Source organism: Neofelis nebulosa, chromosome 17 (genome assembly GCF_028018385.1).
Source record: "Neofelis nebulosa isolate mNeoNeb1 chromosome 17, mNeoNeb1.pri, whole genome shotgun sequence".
Lineage (NCBI taxonomy): Eukaryota > Metazoa > Chordata > Mammalia > Carnivora > Felidae > Neofelis > Neofelis nebulosa.
Window position 1 is genome coordinate 48,439,787 of NC_080798.1, and position 19,027 is coordinate 48,458,813.

At 41.3% G+C, this 19,027-nt stretch overlaps 1 protein-coding gene across 10 annotated transcripts in view; it reads left to right on the plus strand.

The window, feature by feature from the left end:
- Positions 1–19,027, plus strand: part of HYDIN (HYDIN axonemal central pair apparatus protein) — a 439,740-nt gene that overhangs the window by 45,108 nt on the left and 375,605 nt on the right. The window contains exons 1-2 of one of the 10 annotated variants that reach the window (XM_058708214.1): positions 14,042–14,068; positions 14,301–14,366. The exons of the other annotated variants lie outside the window; for them this stretch is intronic. The gene's annotated coding sequence lies outside the window, so the exon portion shown is untranslated. Of the gene's footprint in view, positions 1–14,041; positions 14,069–14,300; positions 14,367–19,027 lie in introns of those variants that run through there. 10 annotated transcript variants of the gene reach the window in all.

Here is a 19,027-nt window from a genome sequence, read left to right on the forward strand (position 1 = left end):
GAGTGGTGCAAGCAAGTTCGGTCCCGGGAACTGGTTCCCTTTGGGATTTTGGCTGGGCGATGGGAGAGGGAGATGGTGCTGGCCAACGCCTTTGTTCCCCACCGAGCTGAGCTCTGTCTTCCAGGGCTCAACATCTCTCCCTCCAGGTGTCCTCTCATCCTCCCCCTCTCTGAGCAGAGCTGTTGACTTTTTACATTCCAGATGTTAAGTCCTGCTGGCTGTCAGAACTCATGCAGTCAGGCCCCTCCACTTTTGTAAGCCAGACTCGGGGGGCTATTCCTTGCCAGGTGAGCTGCCCCTCCACCGCCCTGGCTCCCTCCTGCCAGTCCGTGTAGTGCACACCGCCTCTCCGCCCTTCCTGTCCTCTTCCCTGGGCCTCTCGTCTACACTTGGCTCCCGAGAGTATGTTCTGCTAGTCTTCTGATAGTCTTCTGGGTTATTTGGCAGATGTGGGTGGAATCTAAGTGATCAGCAGGGCGAGGTGAGCCCAGCGTCCTCCTACACTGCCATCTTCTCCGTGACTGAATATTTATTTATTTATTTATTTATTTATTAAAAAAAATTTTTTTTTACCATTTATTTATTTTTGAGACAGAGAGAGACAGAGCATGAACAGGGGAGGAGCAGAGAAAGAGGGAGACACAGAATCTGAAACAGGCTCCAGGCTCTGAGCTGTCCGCACAGAGCCCGACACGGGGCTCGAACTCATGGACCGTGAGATCATGACCTGAGCCGAAGTCAGACACTTAACCGACCAAGCCACCCAGGTGCCCCGATGTTTTTGAGAGAGAGAGAGGGCACGAGCAGGGAAGGGGAAGAGAGAGAGGGTGGCACAGAATTTGAAGCAGGCTCCAGGCTCTGAGCTTGTCAGTACAGAGCCCGATGTGGAGCTCGAACTCATGGACCATGAGATTATGACCTGAGCTCAAGTCGGACACTTAACCAACTCAACCATCCAGGTGCTCCTATTCTGTGAGATTTCATCAAAAAGGGGGGAAAAGTGTAGTGCATCTGTAATTGTAGACACTGCTTTATCAAGTATTTGCCTAGCAGAAGACTCTTTTGATTTTGCCTGAGTTTTGGCAAGAATGAAAGCCTCTGCCTAAAACTGTGTATGGCTGATGATTGGCAGAATTTTTCACAGATGAGGTCTGGGTCCCTCCCTTTTAAACTGTAGGTCTTCTCTACCACATGCTTTGGTTCCATATCACAGTTTCATATCATGAATCAATCCTTGATCCTGGGTCCTCACTTATACTACTGTTTAAATTATGACTCATGGCTGCCAGACACAACAAGTGTCTGGTGTCTCCTCATGACAAGTGTTTCTCTCTGGGTCTCCTCTTGACAGTTAATCACTGGCAGTGCAATCCTGTTGGCAGTTTTTGGATTTGCATTTTTAGGAAGTCCAAAACAGAATAAAGTCTGCTTTTAAATTCTCTTCCGACCCAGACATAGTCTGTATTGACTAATCATCAGGACATGAGGCAAGATATATTTCCCCCCTACAAGCAAGACAGTGGGTAATTAAACATGGTGTTGACAGTTTTTATTCCTAGGCCTTTTATAATTAGTCTTTTAATTGTTGCGCTGAGCCCGATGTTCTAGCAAGAGAGATCCAGTTCCTCAAATTGAATAAATAGAAATCACTCATAGGAAAGGGTCAGGCCTAGCAGATGGAGTGTGCACAAGACTAGACAAGGACACAGGTGACATCATCTTGATTAAGGCCCAGACTCAGGTCAGAGAGACCTAATTACTGCCACTGACTGCCTGTGGGATTTTTGAGCAAGTCACTTGTGCTTTCTGAGCCTCAGTTCCTCTTTTGTGAAAGGAAGGGAATAACCCTATGGGGTTGTGAGGATTCGTGTGTGTAGAGCACTCTGTACAGAAGCACAGTGTAAGAACTTCAGAAATGTTAGGTGTCATTTCTTCTAATGTTCCTCTCTTCTAGGTCTGTCTAGATATCTAGCTATCTGATATCTTTGGTTGTTGAAGCTTTTTTCCAGAATCCAGACTCTTCAGCTGTTTTTCAAAACCAACTTTTTTTGACAAGAGGGTTCAGACGTTAGTCATTTTCTGCCTGTAGTGTCTCAAAGCAGCATTTTGCAAATAACAATCCCTCCCATTCATTTCACAATCTACTATTTACAGGGCTCCTGGGTGGCTCGGTCAGTTAAGCATCTGACTTCAGATCAGGTCATGACCTCGCAGTTTGTGAGTTCGAGCCCCCGTTGGGCTTGTTGCTGTCAGTGCAGAGCCCACTTTGCATCCTCTGTCCCCCTCTCTCTCTGCCCACCTCCCACTCACATATGCTCTATCTCTCTCTGAAAAAATAAATAAACCTTAAAAAAAAATCTATTTACAAAGTGTTTTTCTTTTTTTTTTAATTTTTTTTTAACGTTTACTCATTTTTGAGACAGAGAGAGACAGAGCATGAATGGGGGAAGGTCAGAGAGAGAGGGAGACACAGAATCTGAAACGGGCTCCAGGCTCTGAGCTGTCAGCACAGAGCCCGACGCGGGGCTCGAACTCATGGACTGCGAGATTATGACCTGAGCCGAAGTCGGATGCCCAACCGACTGAGCCACCCAGGCGCCCCATGTGTTTTTCTATACTGTATGAGTCAGTCTTCAAAATGACCCTCTCTCTAATGGCAGTGTCACTGAGTTCACCATGCTCCACCCTTCTCTGGCCTCTCACCAGGCTGGTGCCCAGCGAGAATATCATGTTAGCGGCTCCTCCCTTTAGATGCTGGTTGCCCCTGCTTGTCATTCACATCTCACCACGGGGGTCACCTTTTCAGAGGGGCCTCTGGCTCATCCCCTCAGACATTCTCCATCATAGCATCCTATTTTATTATTTCATAGCACTTTGCACGTCTGCTATTTTACTTATTTTTTGTCCAAATTTTCATGCTAGAACATAGGCTTTGTGAAAGCAGAAATGTTTTCTTCTCTGTTTCCATAGGGTGTGTATTCTCAATAGGGGTGATATCCCAAGGGGCAAAAACTGGTTCTAGAGGGGGCAAAATAATCTCACCTTTTAATGTATAGAACACAGATTTATATACATTGCATAGACTGATATACCTTGTATACAGGATTTTAAAATTTGGGAGCCATAATTAGAACAAAAGAGTCTAAAAAGTCTCCTTAGGCGAGCAATAATGAAAGAAAAAAGGTTGAGAACACTGTTTTACAGTATAGAACACTGCTGAGCACAGAGTAGCCTCATAAATAATATTTTTTGAATGACTGAATTGCATCTTTTAGAAGCTGCAGAAACATGTTCAGAGAGGTGAAATAGCTACAGCCTTGGGGCAAAAAGTGGTACATGGGAGAACTGAATCTCCAACCTGGGTTTCCCCGGTCTTGTGCTTTTTCTTTCCAAGCCTCCTGTTAAATGCACAATATTTACTTTTTGAGTTGGCTTGAACGTATTGGACATTTCCACAAGAGGAAGCAAAATGAGCCTATAATTTGTAAGTGACAATAAATGATCTCAGACATTCTATTCAGAAGAGTCCAGCTAGTCTTCTCTGGGGGCATTACTGATGCGTTCTGTGTGGCTCATCTTTGAAATGGGAGTCAATACCCATCTCCTGCTCTTGGGAAAATAGGAGTAAAAAGACGGGCAATATTTTTTAGTGTCTTAGCAATTGCTTCACAGCATCTGTAGGCCAAAAGAAATAGCCAACAATTCCATTTATTAAGTAATCAGGTCCGGATAGCTTAATAAGCACATGCATCCTAATGAGGTACTACTGCCTGTTGATCACTGCACACTTTCTCAGGCCTAGAAACGTATCAGACACCATCGTCCTCATTTCCTGTTCCACATCGATTTCCAAGTGGTGCTTGTTTTCATCACAGCAGTTATTGAAAACCCAGCTGTGAAATGATTTGGTCATTGGAAACAGTATAATAATCTCGTGTTGAAACTGTGGACTGTCTCAAGCTTGTAGTTTCCGACAGAGATCACTGTGATTCCTGTGAAAATTTAAAACATCCAGTTGTCTGCAAATTCACTGTGGTATCCTGAGGTGCCTTGGCACAGTCTGAGAACCGTGGCACTAGACCAAGGCAAGGCCTGATGCTGGCTTGAGGTAGATTCGTGGCAGGAGAGTTGGAAAGGAGTATAGGAGTGAAAAGTTGTGTAGAAGTGAAAAATTGAAGACAGGGAAAACTGGTACAAAAATGATGAGTGAGGGGCGCCTGGCTGGTAGAGCATCCAACTCTTGATCTCAGGGTTGTGAGTTCAAGCCCCACATTGGGTGTAGAGATTACTTAAAGAAAACAAAATAAAACACAAAAATGATGAATGAACAGGATGTGGGGTGGGGGGAAAGAGGTTTAGAAAATCAAATTGGGGGCCTGGATGATTGGAGAACTCCCATGTCATAGATGGCTTTTGGGGACTCGGACTCTCATTTTCTTGGTAACAACAACCATCCTCCATACGGGAGTGGCCCAGCCCCCATCTATCCAGTATGGCTCATCTCTGGCAGGTGATTGAATTAGAGGAATATGTTGCCCTTGTGTCAGCCTAAGCCAGTCGGATTTGCTCTTCCAAGAATTTGGAATTGAAACTTAGCGTGTTCATTTCCTATGACTGCAGCAACAAACATGGCTTCAAACAACAGAAATTTATTCTTTCGCAATTCTGGAGGCCAGAAATTGAGGCATAGTCAGGCCTGCACTCATTTTGGAGGTTCTGGGGAGAATCCTTCCTTGCCTCTTCTAGATTCTGGTGGCTGGTGGTGGTCTTAGGCTTCCTTGGCCATACCACTCTAATCTCTGCTTCTTACATGTCTGTGACTCCTCCCATTCTGCCTTTTACAAGGTCAGTGGATTTAGGGGTCACCTGGGTAATTTGGAATAATCTCTCTCAAGACCCTTAACTTAATTACATGTGCAAAGACCTTTTTTTCCAAATAAGGTAACATTCATAGGGTGTGGGTATTAGGATGTGGACATACCTTTTTCAAAGCCAACATGTAACCCACCATACTTGGAGACTTAGAGATGTTTGTGCACTGAGAGGATAGGTATGTAGGGCACTGGGATGACTCTTTGGGTAGAGAATAGAGAGAGGTCTAAGGTGAAGGAAAAAAGAATGACATAGGTATATCTATGGAGAAGTAGGGGCATTTGGCTCAGGGAGTGATAGGAAGACACAGGGACCAGCCCTGCTTTTGTTCTGCTAAATTTTCCACTTCTTGATTCCTGTCCCCCAGAAAGCCCAGCTGCCCTTAGGTTCTATGATTTAGTTGAATTCTTCAATAAATTCTCCTATTTGCTTAAGTTAGTTGGAGTGGGTTTCTTTGATTTTCAACCTAGAGCCTTGAAGGCAAAATAGCAGAAGGGTAGGGAGATGGGTCTCAATTTTGGCAAAGCTTCAGTCTCCTTCAGGCTGTGATTTATGCTACCCAAACATCAACAGAAAATTTTGGCAGTGGCTACTCACAAAATGAAGCTGATTAGAATTTGTTTTTCATGTAAAACAGGAAAAATGTGGTTCATTTTCCCCACTGTCTCATATGTGAGGAATTAAAATTTTTTTTCTTACAAGACTCCCATTCTACACACACCTCAGAGCACTTGAGAGAACTGTATTTCATTTTGAGCTACCATGAAGGAGGGCATTCTGGGATTTGTCCTACATGGGCAGGATACAAAGGGACTAGAAGTCATGCCATGTGAGAAACTCTTGAAGAGACTCAAGTGGTTTAATCTGAAAAATGGAGGACTTGGAAAACCATGATGGATGGTTTTTAAACTGGAAGGACTGTCACATAAAAGAGAAATATAAGAGTCACATTCTGGGATATTTCAGGAACAAGTTTTCACAAATTTTAGCTGCTCAAAAATGGGGCCTCCTGATGCTTGATCTTAGGTTTGAGAAGATATGAGAAGTAAGCATCCTAAACAAACAAACAAACAAACAAACAAACAAAAGACAGCCCCTTGAGGACAGGGACTGCATCTTATTCACTGAGTATACTCTAAGCTCAGTGCTTAGTGGGTTCTCAGTCAAAGGTTGGTAAAGGGAAGAACAAAGAACAAGAATTTAACCAGAAACTAGGTATCTTAGTTCGTTTGGATTACTGTGACAAAAATACAATAGACTGGATGGGTTAAAGAATAGAAATTTATTTCTTACAGTTCTGGAAGCTGGGAAGTCTAATATCAAGGTGTTGGCAGATTCAGTATCTGGTGAGAGCCCACTTCCTGGTTCATAGCTGCTGTCTTTTTGCTGTAAACTTACATGGTGGACAGCCTCTAGGGAGCTCTCTGGGGTCTATTTTATAAGGGCATTAATCCCGTTCATGAGGGCTCCACCCTCCTAATCTAATCACACCCAAAGGCCCCACTTCTTAAAACCATCACATTGGGGGGTAGTGAATTCTGAATTTTGAATAATGACACCAACATTCAGTTTTGAGCACTGGGCAACTATTTGGAGGTGATGTCAGAGAGAAAACTGGATTGAAGAATGGTGACAGTATTAATAAGAGTCATAGCTTTCCTTCATCAAGCCCTTGGTTTGTGTTATTATCTTATTTAATCTTCAATGATCCTACGTGGTAGTTGCCCCTATTTTACAGATGTGGTAACTTAACTACAGAGTGGTTAAGTAGTGAACTCCACATAGAGATTAAGTTTAGAACTAGAGTCATCTTATAATAGTAAGAAAAATCATTGCTCATGTGTTGAACAACTGCTATGTTCTAAAAGTTTTATACACAGTGATCTCTAAGGCTCTTTATAATGGTGAGCCCATGATTTCTGGGTATCTGCCCCCTAAGTTCTTGACCATGACCCTCCTCTGCCTGGGTCTCATGGACCAGGATTGCTTAGGTAGGCTGGGTGGCTTGAGGCCCCCAGGGCAACTGGCCTACTTAACTAACCACTCTGAAGTCTAAAGAAGTCTCAGTCTTGACTGCTCATTAATCTAATTACCTTAGAAAGAACGGTCCTGGCCTCATCTCTTACCCAGTGCAAGTGTGAGGTTCCTTAGGGGTCATCCAGCTCTAGGATAGAGAAGTCTTCATCCTTCCTATTAACATTCTTTCTTGAAGGTAAATGTAAGTTAACCAAGATCTTCAAATTTGATCTACTTGTTAATACCATAATTAGTTTTCAGTGGGATTTCCATTTCTAGAACCATGGCTTTTATTTTGTTTTGTTTTTGTGTTTGTTTTTTCCTGTGCTGACTGCCCACCCGTCGATCTGGCACTGAGAACAAGCCAGGCTTTCATCCCTGTGCAGCAGCTGCAGATCGGCCCTGAGGGAACAGCGGCTCTCAGAAGCCCCAGAAAGGCCTCTGGGAATGGAGGGGGGTAAATGCTAGTCTTAGGTCTGGCTCTGAGGATGTGACTTTAGATCATCTATTTTTCTCCCTGTAATGATATGTGCTTCAATCCTTAACTTTATACATCTTCTACTGCTCTGTACACTTCAAGAATAACACATGTTTCTGCTTGTATTTATAGCCTGTCTCATATTTCTTCTGTAACCCTGAAGTCAGACAAGCATGACATGTGGCTGCAGTCATAAAGCAACTTAATTTTTGTCTTCTAGTTTCTCTTTAAAATGTCTCTGTGGGACAAATTGTTTCCCTGCCTGTGGCTGAACTCAGTCAGGTGCCAAGACTTTTATGGACCCTCTTGTGTGTCAAAACCCAGCCTCAGTACAGTTGTTAAAAAGTTCTGTCCAAAGTGATATTCAAAACTTTTAAAGTTGTGTCTCCTTTCCTTTTTTTTTTTTTTAAGCTTGGGCTGCTGCAAGTAGGAACCCTTTAGCTGGGGAATGAAAGCAGGGTCACCTTGTTTCCTCTTGTCTTCTACTTGGGTTCATTGCCAGCCCCTACACCTGTGCCCCTAGTTGGGCAACTGTTTTCTGGCCCCGGTGGGATTAGAGCATGAAGAGGTAGGGAAGAAAAAGACGCTAAGAAAATTGTTACTTGTGTGATACTGCCATGATTAAGATGATACTTCTGCTTGTGGGGCACTTTCAAGGGTCTTTCAGAAAGCTTACCCTCATCACTGGGCATCTATCTGTACCCTGCAGTTCTCTTAATGGGGTCAAATGCATCTCTCTTTTGCTTGGTTCTTTGCTTTTCCTTGGCCCCTAGAAACCTAACAATATCCTCAGCTTCCCTTGGCTGAAGTCTCTTTTCCCACCAGATTTTCCTCTTAGAAGGATCCAAAATGACCCTACACATCTTTCTTGAGTGGCCCACGTCTGCTCCATAGAAAATCCTCATGCATTTTTTTACCTTGAGAAATCTTGAGGGAAAGGGACAAGTTGTCCCCAACCCAACAATTCTTCCTTTGCTCTGTTGTCTGCTGACAAGTTCAGCCATCTCTTGCCCTTTAGATTCCAGGTGGGATTCAGACACAAGCACTCTGTGCCCTCTGATATGTTAAACTCATTGGTGGTCCCCGCAAAGCTGCTTTATTTTGACTGGAGGTTTAGGAGGTGGGGCTCACAGCTCAGCCCTCTTTGAAGAAATCCTTCCCAATCGTCTACTCCTGACCCTTTTATACACTCATGTGTGAAAGTCTTAAGAGTTGTCTAACCTATTTTCTTTGTAAGTTCTTGATCTAGTTCCTCTACTTGAAGTTTGCTAGCTATTTTGCTTCAGATGAAATGTCTACTTTAACATCTGTAATAAGATGTCACTTGTTTATTCAACCTGCATTAAACTCCCACTAGACCAGTGCTGTCCAATAGAAATATAATGCAAGCCAGACACATAATTTAACATTTTCTAACAGTTAGATTAAAAAACAAGAAACAAGTGAAAATAATTTTAATGATAATCTTGTTTAACCCAATATATCCAAAATGTTATTATTTCAATATGAAATCAATATTAAAAAAATTTAATGAGATATTTTACAGTCTTGTTTTGAACTAAGTCTTTGAAATCTGGAGTTTATACTTGCTGCACATTCCAATTTGGACCAGCCACATACCAAGTGCTCAGTGGCCCCAAGTATCTGCTGGCTACTGTCATAGACAGCATGGCAGTGGACTGTAAGCTTTCCAGTGAAGACCGGTATTCTTCTTGGTCATTACTATATACCACAGTGCTTGGCATATAGTTAGCACTGGATATTTGTGAAATTGAACAGAAATATAATAGAATGAAGAACTTATCAAGGGAGCTGTTCATCAGCTTTCCACAGCACATATAGTTTAAATCATCCAATTCTGCCTACATTTCATTTGCCCACATAGTTTTTAATTCATTTATTCCACCAAGCATTTACCCTTCGTAAAGGCAGAGGTGTCTTTGTCTTGTCCCCACGATCCATCACTATTCCTAGTATTGTCATATGGAGATTGATGCAGTCAGCAAATATTTATTTGGTGTCCATGCTGGGCCAATTTTTTTAGGTGCTGGGGATCCCGTGTTGAGTAATGTCTCTGTCCTTGGGGAGATCACAGACAGTAAAAAGCCACAAGGGCTATGAAGGAAAGAACTGGGGTAATGTGATAGGGTGTGACTGGGGATGGGGGAGTAAGGGAGTAGGAAGGAGAAGTTGCCAGTCCTTTGAAGAGCTAGGGGAAGGGCAATCTGATTGCATCTTCCCACAGCCCTACAAGCTGTCTCCTTTTCAGTTATATTGGCCTTTCATTTTCTCTAACATTCAAATTCATTGCTTTTAACTTCGTTTCCTGTTCCTGTGTTTCTGTCTTCCTTGCTCTTCTTTAGCTGCTGTCTTCTCACGTCTTGGCTCAAAGGCCATTTCCTCTATGTGAACTGCTCTGACCACCCTGTCTATAGGGCGTGTTACCTTAGACACTTGATGTCATATCACCACATTTTATTTATTATCATAAACTAAAATGACCTTGTTTATTCATCTGTTGTCTCTCACACCATAAGGAAAACTCTAAGAAATTAGGGACTTTGTTTTCATAATTGCTATATTCTAGTGGCTAGAAAGGTGCCTCTCTGACAAATGTATGACCCCATAATTAGTGATCAATAAATACTTATTGAGTGAATGAATGAATGAATTAATGTCAAGAGTTAGTTAAAGTCTTTGGGAGCTGTTCCAAGGCAGGGTTTGAATGAGGCCACGATCTAAAGTCTGGCAAGAACCGCACTATTTAAAAATTTTTTTTAAGTTTATTTATTTATTTTTGAGAGAGAGAGGCAGAGAGAGTGAGCAGGGGAGGGACAGAGAGAGAGGAAGAGAGAATCCCAAGCAGGCACTGCAGTGTCAGCACAGAGCCTGATATGGGGCTCGAACTCATGACCCATGGAGATCATGATCTGAGCCAAAACCAGGAGTCCCACACTTAACCAACTAAACCATGCAGGCGTCCCCCACATTACTTTTAAAAAAGATTTTAGGGGCGCCTGGGTGGCTCAGTCGGTTGAGCATCCGACTTCGGATCAGGTCATGATCTCACAGCCTGTGAGTTCGAGCCCCGCGTCGGGCTCTGTGCTGACAGCGCAGAGCCTGGAGCCTGCTTCGGATTCTGTGTCTCCCTCTCTCTCTGCCCCTCCCCTGCTCATGCTGTGTCTCTCTTTCTCTCTGTGTCAAAAATAAATGAACAGTAAAAAAAATCTATTAAAAAATAAATAAAAATAAAAAGATTTTATTTGTAAGTAATCTCTACACCCAGTGCAGGGCTGGAACCCACAATCCCAAGATCAAGAGCTGGCATGCTCTATGGACTGAGCCAGCCAGGCCCCCCAGAACCGTACTATTTTTATCTGTGGTCTCGGAGAAGAAAGATGGGGTTAATGCATATAGAAGTTATTCTTTTGGACTGTCTTGGGTTCTGGTTCTGCCTCCTTTGAAAATCTAGAGTTATGGACCATCCTACTGAGTAAATGGACATAAACTTTGCATGTAACTTAGGGGAGTTCATGGACATTTTACCTGAAGAGGTAAAATTCACCCCAAGTTAAAAATTTCTGTGGAGGGGCGCCTGGGTGGCTCGTCAGTTGAGCCTCCAACTTCGCTCAGGTCATGATCTGGCAGTTTGTGAGTTCGAGCCCCGTGTCGGGCTCTGTGCTGACAGCTCGGAGCCTGGAGCCTGCTTTGGATTCTATGCCTCCTTCTGTCTCTTCCCATCCCCCGCGTGTGCTCTGTCTCTCTTTGTCTCTCAAAAATAAATAAATAAATGTAAAAAAAAATTTAAAAAAATTTTCTGTGAAAATGAGAACTCTCACAGTAACACAGAGAGACAAATGTTTTAATGAGATACTGCATGAATTACATTTAAAGAGCTAGGACAAGTGCCTGCCGAAGGATGCCTTTAGGGAGAGGTGTCCGAAGAATTCCCGAAAATGAAATTCTTTCCTACCAAGTAGTGTGGCCTGGCAGTTGCTATGGACGCTTGCCTGCTCCAATCATGTTTCGGCTTGCTAGGCCGTGCAGCGCTCTGTCGTTGCTGTGGCAACGGATGGCAACAACTGCGGGAGGAGAGCAGGCTGCTTGGAGCTGGTACGGACGGACTCCTTGGCTGCGGCGTGAGTTGGACGCAGGGTCTTGGAGGAGGAACAGGGCACGGGAAATGACAGGCAGTTGGCGGGGGGAGGGGGGGGTGTTGTTCCAGGGTCCGAAGTCCTTGCAGTGATCATGGGGTCACAGTTCGAAGGACTTGGGGACTGGCTGGGACATCCTCTCCTCGTGTTCCGGCCCTGCATCCCAGGTGTTACTCAAGCTTTCCAGACCCCATTCCTCCTCAGCCTTCCCTCGCCCCTTCTTCTCATTCCCATTAGAATAGCCGATCCTCCCACCTGGGTGTTCACTTTGCTTCTATGTAGATGTGAGGCCTTGGGCAAATCATTTTCCATCGTTTCTCTCCCAAATGGGGTGCCACGCTCCCTCTCCCTTCCTTCCCTCCCCCTTTCCTTCTCAGGAAGACTCTGAGGATCAATTCCTGACCAATATGGTCACATATATGGTCACATTTCATAGCCGTGGTCCTGTGAAGTGATTTTAATGATTAACCTGCCTTTACAGTGGAGCACCTTTGTGCTCAGAAAGTGCCCCATGATGAGGGCTAGTTAGTAGCCGGTTGCTATGACTTAATCACCATCTCTGCTGGATACCAGGTGTGTTGTCCTCTGTGTGTGTTCGCCTGTTTACTTTGGATTTGTTTCTTCCTCCCTTCCTCTGTTGGGTCTTGTCCTTTCCATTTGACAATACTTCATATACTGTGTAATTTATGAAGATGATTCTTCCCCATTCTTCTTTACTCCTTCAAGTAACTGAGGTCCCACCTCCCGTCTAGTACTAAGGTAGGTGTACTGCAGGAAAAAAAAAGGAAAAAAAATATTGTTACTACACGATCTGTGTGCCCTTGATGAGGTTATATGGTGGAGTCACGTTTTACTGTATTAGGTTTAGAAGTGCTAAAGTCAAAGTTGGATGCAGTCAAAAATATCCCTGGACAAACTCTTAAATCACCTGGGAGCAACCCAATTCAGAAATTCAACCATTGAGGGGAGTCTGGCTGGCTCAGTTGGTGGAGCATGCGACTCTTGATCTCAGGGTTGTGAGTTTGAGCCCCATGTTGGGTGTAGAGATTACAGAAATCAAGCCATTGAAAAGCTTTCATTTTGAGAATATTTAAAATTCTGATTTATAGACTTTTCCTATCTGTCACCAAAAATTAGTAGAAGGATAAATTTATGAGTTCCATTATGTCTTTATTCTTCTAAATTTTGCTCTGGCCCTCAATTCATACTTCAGTTTCTTTCTTAACAATGTCAAGGAGGCTGGACCCATTTGAATGGCTATGTGGACATCACTCTTTGATTGTTGGGCTGGTAAATCCTTAGAATCATTCATTCATGCATCCCTTCTGTGGTCTCCCCAGTCTGTATTAGGCAGACACACTGTTCCAGAAGTGATGAAACCACCACGAGCATCTTCAGGACTATCTCACCTTACCCAATAGTCCACTGACTGGAATGGCAAAGACAACCACCCAACTATTTTAAAGGTTATTCTTGTCTTTTAATTTAGCTAAGTATAAACATAGTTGAAATTCCATCATCCCCATTGATGTAAATCTTTTGGGGTCTTATTGTAGAGATTATAGTTGTTCTTTGTAGGCATCAACACTTGGTATTTTCAATATTTGGAAAGTTTGTCTTTCTGATGTGAAAATAATGGTGACCACTCTGTTATAATTTACATTTGTCAGATTACTGGAGAGATTGAGCAGTTTATATCTGTTGACTATTGATAATTGGTCTTCTGTGGATTGCCTGTCTTTATCTTTGCCCAATTTAAATGTCACTGTCCTTTTTGTATTGATTTGTAAGATTACTGTACATATCCTGGATATTGATACCTTTTATGCCATGTTGAGATATAAATTAAATTAATGTTTTCTCCTGGTATATTCTTAGTTATTTTTTAAAGTCAGGTTTATAATATATAAATTATATACTATAAAATTCACTTCTTTTGTGAGTACAGTTCCATGATTTTTGAAAAATACTTTGAAAAATATAGTTGTGTAACCACATTAATCTATAGAATGATTCCATTAGCTCAAAAAGTTCCCTTGTACCTAGTTATAGTCAATCCCCTTTCCCTACCTCCAGCCCCTGGCAACTAATGATCTGATTTCTGTTTCTGCCTTTTCCAGAATATCATAATAGTGGAATCATAAGATACATAGCACTTTTTGTCTGGATTGTTTTATTTAATACATCGCTTTTGAGATTTATCCATGTTGTTGCATGTAACAGTAGTTCATTGTTTATTATTGCTGAGGTCTATTCAGTTGAATGGATATACCACCAGGTGATGGACTTTGGGGTTGCCTTCAGTATTTGGTGATTATGAATAAATAAAGCTGCTATAAGCGTTCACATACAGCTCTTTGTATCCACGTGTTTTGTACATATGTTATACTCCCAGGTAAATACCTGGGAGTAGGATTGCTAGGTTCTATGGTAAGTGTATGTTTAATTTTATAAGAAACTGCCAAACTATTTTCCACGTGACTGTACCATTTTGCACTTCTTCCAGGATAGTGTAAGAGTTTCATTTGCTCTACAGCCTTGCCAGCAGGTAACAATTTTGTTAATTTTAATTATTCTTGTAGATGCGTAGTGGTATCTCATTCTGTTTTTAAGAGATTCACATTTCCTTGATGACTAACATTGTTGAACTGCATGTGCTTCTTTGTTACTCTGTTTTGTTTTTGGTGAGGTTTCTGTGCATATGATTTGCCCATGTCCTGCTCGGTTGCCTTCTTATTGAGTTTTGTTTTGAAGTCACTTTTTTTCTTTTTAATTTTGAGGAAGTCCAGTTTATCACTGTTTTCTTCTATGGATTATCCTACCTAGAACTCTTTGCCTAACCCAAGGTAACACAGATTTTCTTCTGTGTTTTCTTCTGGAAGTTTTATAGATTTGGGTTTTACATTTTATTTCATTTCTGTCATTTAAAAAATTGTTTCATTTTTATCATTTTATTGTTTTGTAATTTCATTTTATTTTATTTGTATATGAGCAAACTCAGATTTATTTGGGCGAAGTCACAGCAATACTTATGTGTGAGAATGATTTTTGCAACCACAAAGTAGAGGGGAAGTTATTGTTATTAATTAGTGGCATAGTTTGATAAACTTCAAAATAGTTTTGAGAATGTTTCTCCATGTTAGCAGCAAAAACATTTAGAACATGAAAACTCTCATCAAGTTTGAAAGACACCCTCATAGCTTGTGAGTATTGAAATCAAGTTTTAACCGATAACGCTTGGGATCTGTGTAAAGTAGAGATTTTGACCTTGGATATGTGGACCTTTAGATGTTATGTTTATGTTCATTTTGGGGGAGATAGTGTTTATAGCTTTTATCCAGTTCCTAGTGGGACTCAGACCTCAAAGGTAAAAGGTCACTGGTTTAAGATGAGCACATTTCAGAGCGCAGGGGATAGTAGTACACTCGATCATGGTTGCTGTCATCGAAAGTAAAGACACAGCCGTTTCCTGCAGGCAGTCTCCTTGTCTCAAATGATGTCTTCCAAGATCTATTTCCTCATTAACACTGCAAAGGCACTTAGCATTTGGCTTCTCTTCATATAAAATGTCTTGCAAGGGGAATGAGGGCTCGAAATAAGGCAAAAAATAATTGTCAGATCATGGCTGGAAGGATTTCAGGTTGGGCAGAGAACGATAATTGAGGAATTGACAAATCACCAGATGCCTCTATTGTGTTTTAATTTGAAAAACTGTGCAGTCTTTTTATTTCTTTGAGGATTTAAAGTGCATAAGTGCTGATTTTTTAAAAGAGTCATATTTACCCCTTACGGTGGTAGGGAAGAGGAGTGGGCTTTTAAAAAATGTTCTTTGCTTGATCGAAAGACTTGTCAGAAAGCATATGATCTTGTTAAAGTAGTGGTCTTCATCTTACAATGAATACCAAAGAGTCAACTTGGTCGACTTTAAAGAAACATTAGTGTTGGGGCGCCTGGGTGGCTCAGTCAATTGAGTGTCCAACTCTTGATTTCGGCTCAGGTCATGGCCTCACAGTCTTGAGATCAAGCCCTGTGTTAGGCTCTGCACTGGGCATGGAGTCTGCTTAAGATCCTCTCTCTCCCTCTGCCCCTCCTGGCTGCTGTGCTTGCATGCTCTCTCTCTGTCAAATAAAGGACGAAAGAAAGAAAGAAAGTTTAGTGTGAAATGACTAAGAAAGAAATCTCTCGTAATATCTTGGTAGTTCATAAATCTGCATTTTATTTGGCATGTTCTTTATAGTCTATCTAAAATGTCCTGAATGTAAGGTTGCTCTAATAACATTATGATCTGACTGCGTCTGTGTCTGTTTTTATTTCTTTAAACTACTATTGTAAGCCCAAGTTAAATAACTTTCCCTAATTCTATGTTCTCTACAACTATGTTGTTGATGCTGGTTTTTATTATAAACAATCCACCCAAGTTTGCAGCAGTGGCTTTGAAAAATCCCCAATTAAAATAAATTTCAAGGTTAAGCTATTTTTATTCTTGCCTGAAAACAATTACCAATACTTGTGGCTTTTAAAATAATAGTGTTGTAAGCATATTTCAGAACCAGGAAGGCAGAAATTTGTGTTTATGAAAGCCAAAAAATTACTCTTGCAATACTTTGGAATGTCCCTATAATTAATTATAGGTGATGTCTATTATATGGAACCTCAAAGATTTTAGCGGGAGGTGGAAAAAAAGGGGCCATATATATTTCATTTCTGATATAATTCCCTTCACTTTCAGAGGGAATTAAAGTTTAATAAAAAGGAATAACAGAGGGATATAATCTAAGAATAGTAATTAATAACTTTAGCTTTACCAGAATGAGATTCCATAATAAACGGTAGGCTGTCATTTGCTAAATCATGAAATATTGCAGAGAGGGAAAAGGCAACATACTCTTTCACAATATGGCTCGTTATGTTAAAACTGTTAGTGGTAGGGGAGTTTTGTACTTGTTAAGCATTTGTGTTTTTACATCGCTGCTTGTAATTATAATTAAACAGATGGTTCCTGAAAAGAGAGTGTGTTCTTAGCAATTAAAACCATGGCAAGTAGCTTTTTTTCTTCTCCAACATACAATTAAACTGAATGGAATCACGCACGCTGTGGGTTCTTGAGAGGAAAGGTTCTGTGCAGATTCAAGTAGATTAGTATTCTGTTCCCAAGCCCTGTCATCTTGCCCCTACAACATACTGAGAGCTTTGCAGCTGCAGAGGACTTCCAAACATGGTTTTTAAGAAGTAGTTACCCCTTCTCTGCTTTCTCCCCAAATCCTCTTCTTGTCATGGGAATACTGATCGATTACATTTTTAAATGGGGTTTTTAGAACAGTCTCTAACAATCATTGGATGTATTGTATTTTACATGGCTTTCTAAATTCTGGTTTTTCAGCTAGCCCATGAAATTCCTCGAGGGCAAAGGAAAATTAGACTTTTATTTTTCCTTCTTAAGACAACTAACATTGGCAATGTTTGCTTTTGAAAATCTTTCATTTCAGAGTTTTCATCGAAAGAGTATAGAATTTACTTTGGGTTCTAGGAAAACCCAATTCTGTTTCATTTACAATTCCTATTGCAGCAAATAAACATTAGGAGAAAACATTTTTTTTCTTTTTTTTTTTTCAATATATGAAATTTATTGTCAAATTGGTTTCCATACAACACCCAGTGCTCATCCCAAAAGGTGCCCTCCTCAATACCCATCACCCACCCTCCCCTCCCTCCCACCCCCCATCAACCCTCAGTTTGTTCTCAGTTTTTAAGAGTCTCTTATGCTTTGGCTCTCTCCCACTCTAACCTCTTTTTTTTTTTTTTTTTTCCTTCCCCTCCTCCATGGGTTTCTGTTAAGTTTCTCAGGATCCACATAAGAGTGAAACCATATGGTATCTGTCTTTCTCTGTATGGCTTATTTCACTTAGCATCACACTCTCCAGTTCCATCCACGTTGCTACAAAGGGCCATATTTCGTTCTTTCTCATTGCCATGTAGTACTCCATTGTGTATATAAACCACAATTTCTTTATCCATTCATCAGTTGATGGACATTTAGGCTCTTTCCATAATTTGGCTATTGTTGAGAGTGCTGCTATAAACATTGGGGGTACAAGTGCCCCTATGCATCAGTACTCCTGTATCCCTTGGGTAAATTCCTAGCAGTGCTATTGCTGGGTCATAGGGTAGGTCTATTTTTAATTTGCTGAGGAACCTCCACACTGCTTTCCAGAGCGGCTGCACCAATTTGCATTCCCACCAACAGTGCAAGAGGGTTCCCGTTTTAGGAGATTTTTTCAACAAGGATTCAGCACCCCATGAAATATTTCACCACCTGAAATACAGCTTTGTGGCCAGTGGTCCCTCCCTTGAACCAGACTGCAGCAGTGTTAATGGGTCTCCCCCAGAGCAGGGCAGTGTGAGCCTGTGGTGCTCTGTTCACAGATGAAACCTTGGAACAAGTGTTTTGTTTGCATGAACAAAAATAGGCCCAAATATACTTTCAATGATTTTAGGTACAGGCTTTTGTGCCCACAAGTAAGCGGTTATTTGCTGGGGTAATTAACCATCTGCACCTTATTAGAAGGGTGCAGCTGGCTAATTATGCCCAGTGCCATAGGGCAGGTTACACTTCTCATCTGCATACGAAGTGGATTTGCAGCAAAGGACACTGACCTTTACAAATGAGTCCCTAAATTTAACCAGTTCAGTTTGAGGTCACCACTCATAGATCTTTGTTTTGTTTTGTTTTGTTCTGTTCAGAAGTGAAATTTATATATGGGTAATGACATTTCTATTTGTAAAGTAATTAATACAGAACCGTAGGATAGACATATTATTACGATCAGGGACAATGAGATCCCTGCTGAGTTCACATTGTTTTGCTTCCTCATGTTGGAAAAGTGGTACATTAGTATGGATGTGCACGTATTCATGAACTTGTATGAATGACAACTGGAAGTACCATGGAGACTTCAAATGGGGGTGAATTTGTGTATTAGCCATTTCAGAATCATTTTCAGCAGTCGTTGGACCTTATTCTTGTATCCATCCTATAGTTGTACGTTATTGGATGATGGATCAGTTTAAGGAAAGGGCAGACTACTGGAGAGCAGAATGTTATAATTCAGTGCAGGTTAAATCAAAATTCATGGACAGTGCTAATTGACTAAGTTTAAGGAGGTTGGCTAGGTTGAACTTCCCATATCTATTTGTCTAAAATTGTCCTTAATTTGCCCTTACTCTTGAAAGATATTTTTGCTGGTTATAGAATTAAAAGATGGCAGTTTTTTCTTTAAACACATTTGAATTCATCATTCTACCATCTTCTGGCTTCCACTGTATTGAGAAATTAGCTCTCATGAAATCATGGCTCTGTTGAAAGTAATCTTTTTTATTGGCTCTTTTAATAATTTTTCCCTTAATTTTTGGTTCCTCACCCTCTCTGAGTCTAGGTATGGATTTTTTTTTCTCCATCTGTGTAACTTGGGATTTGATGGGTTCTTTGAACCTATAGATTGGTCTTTTC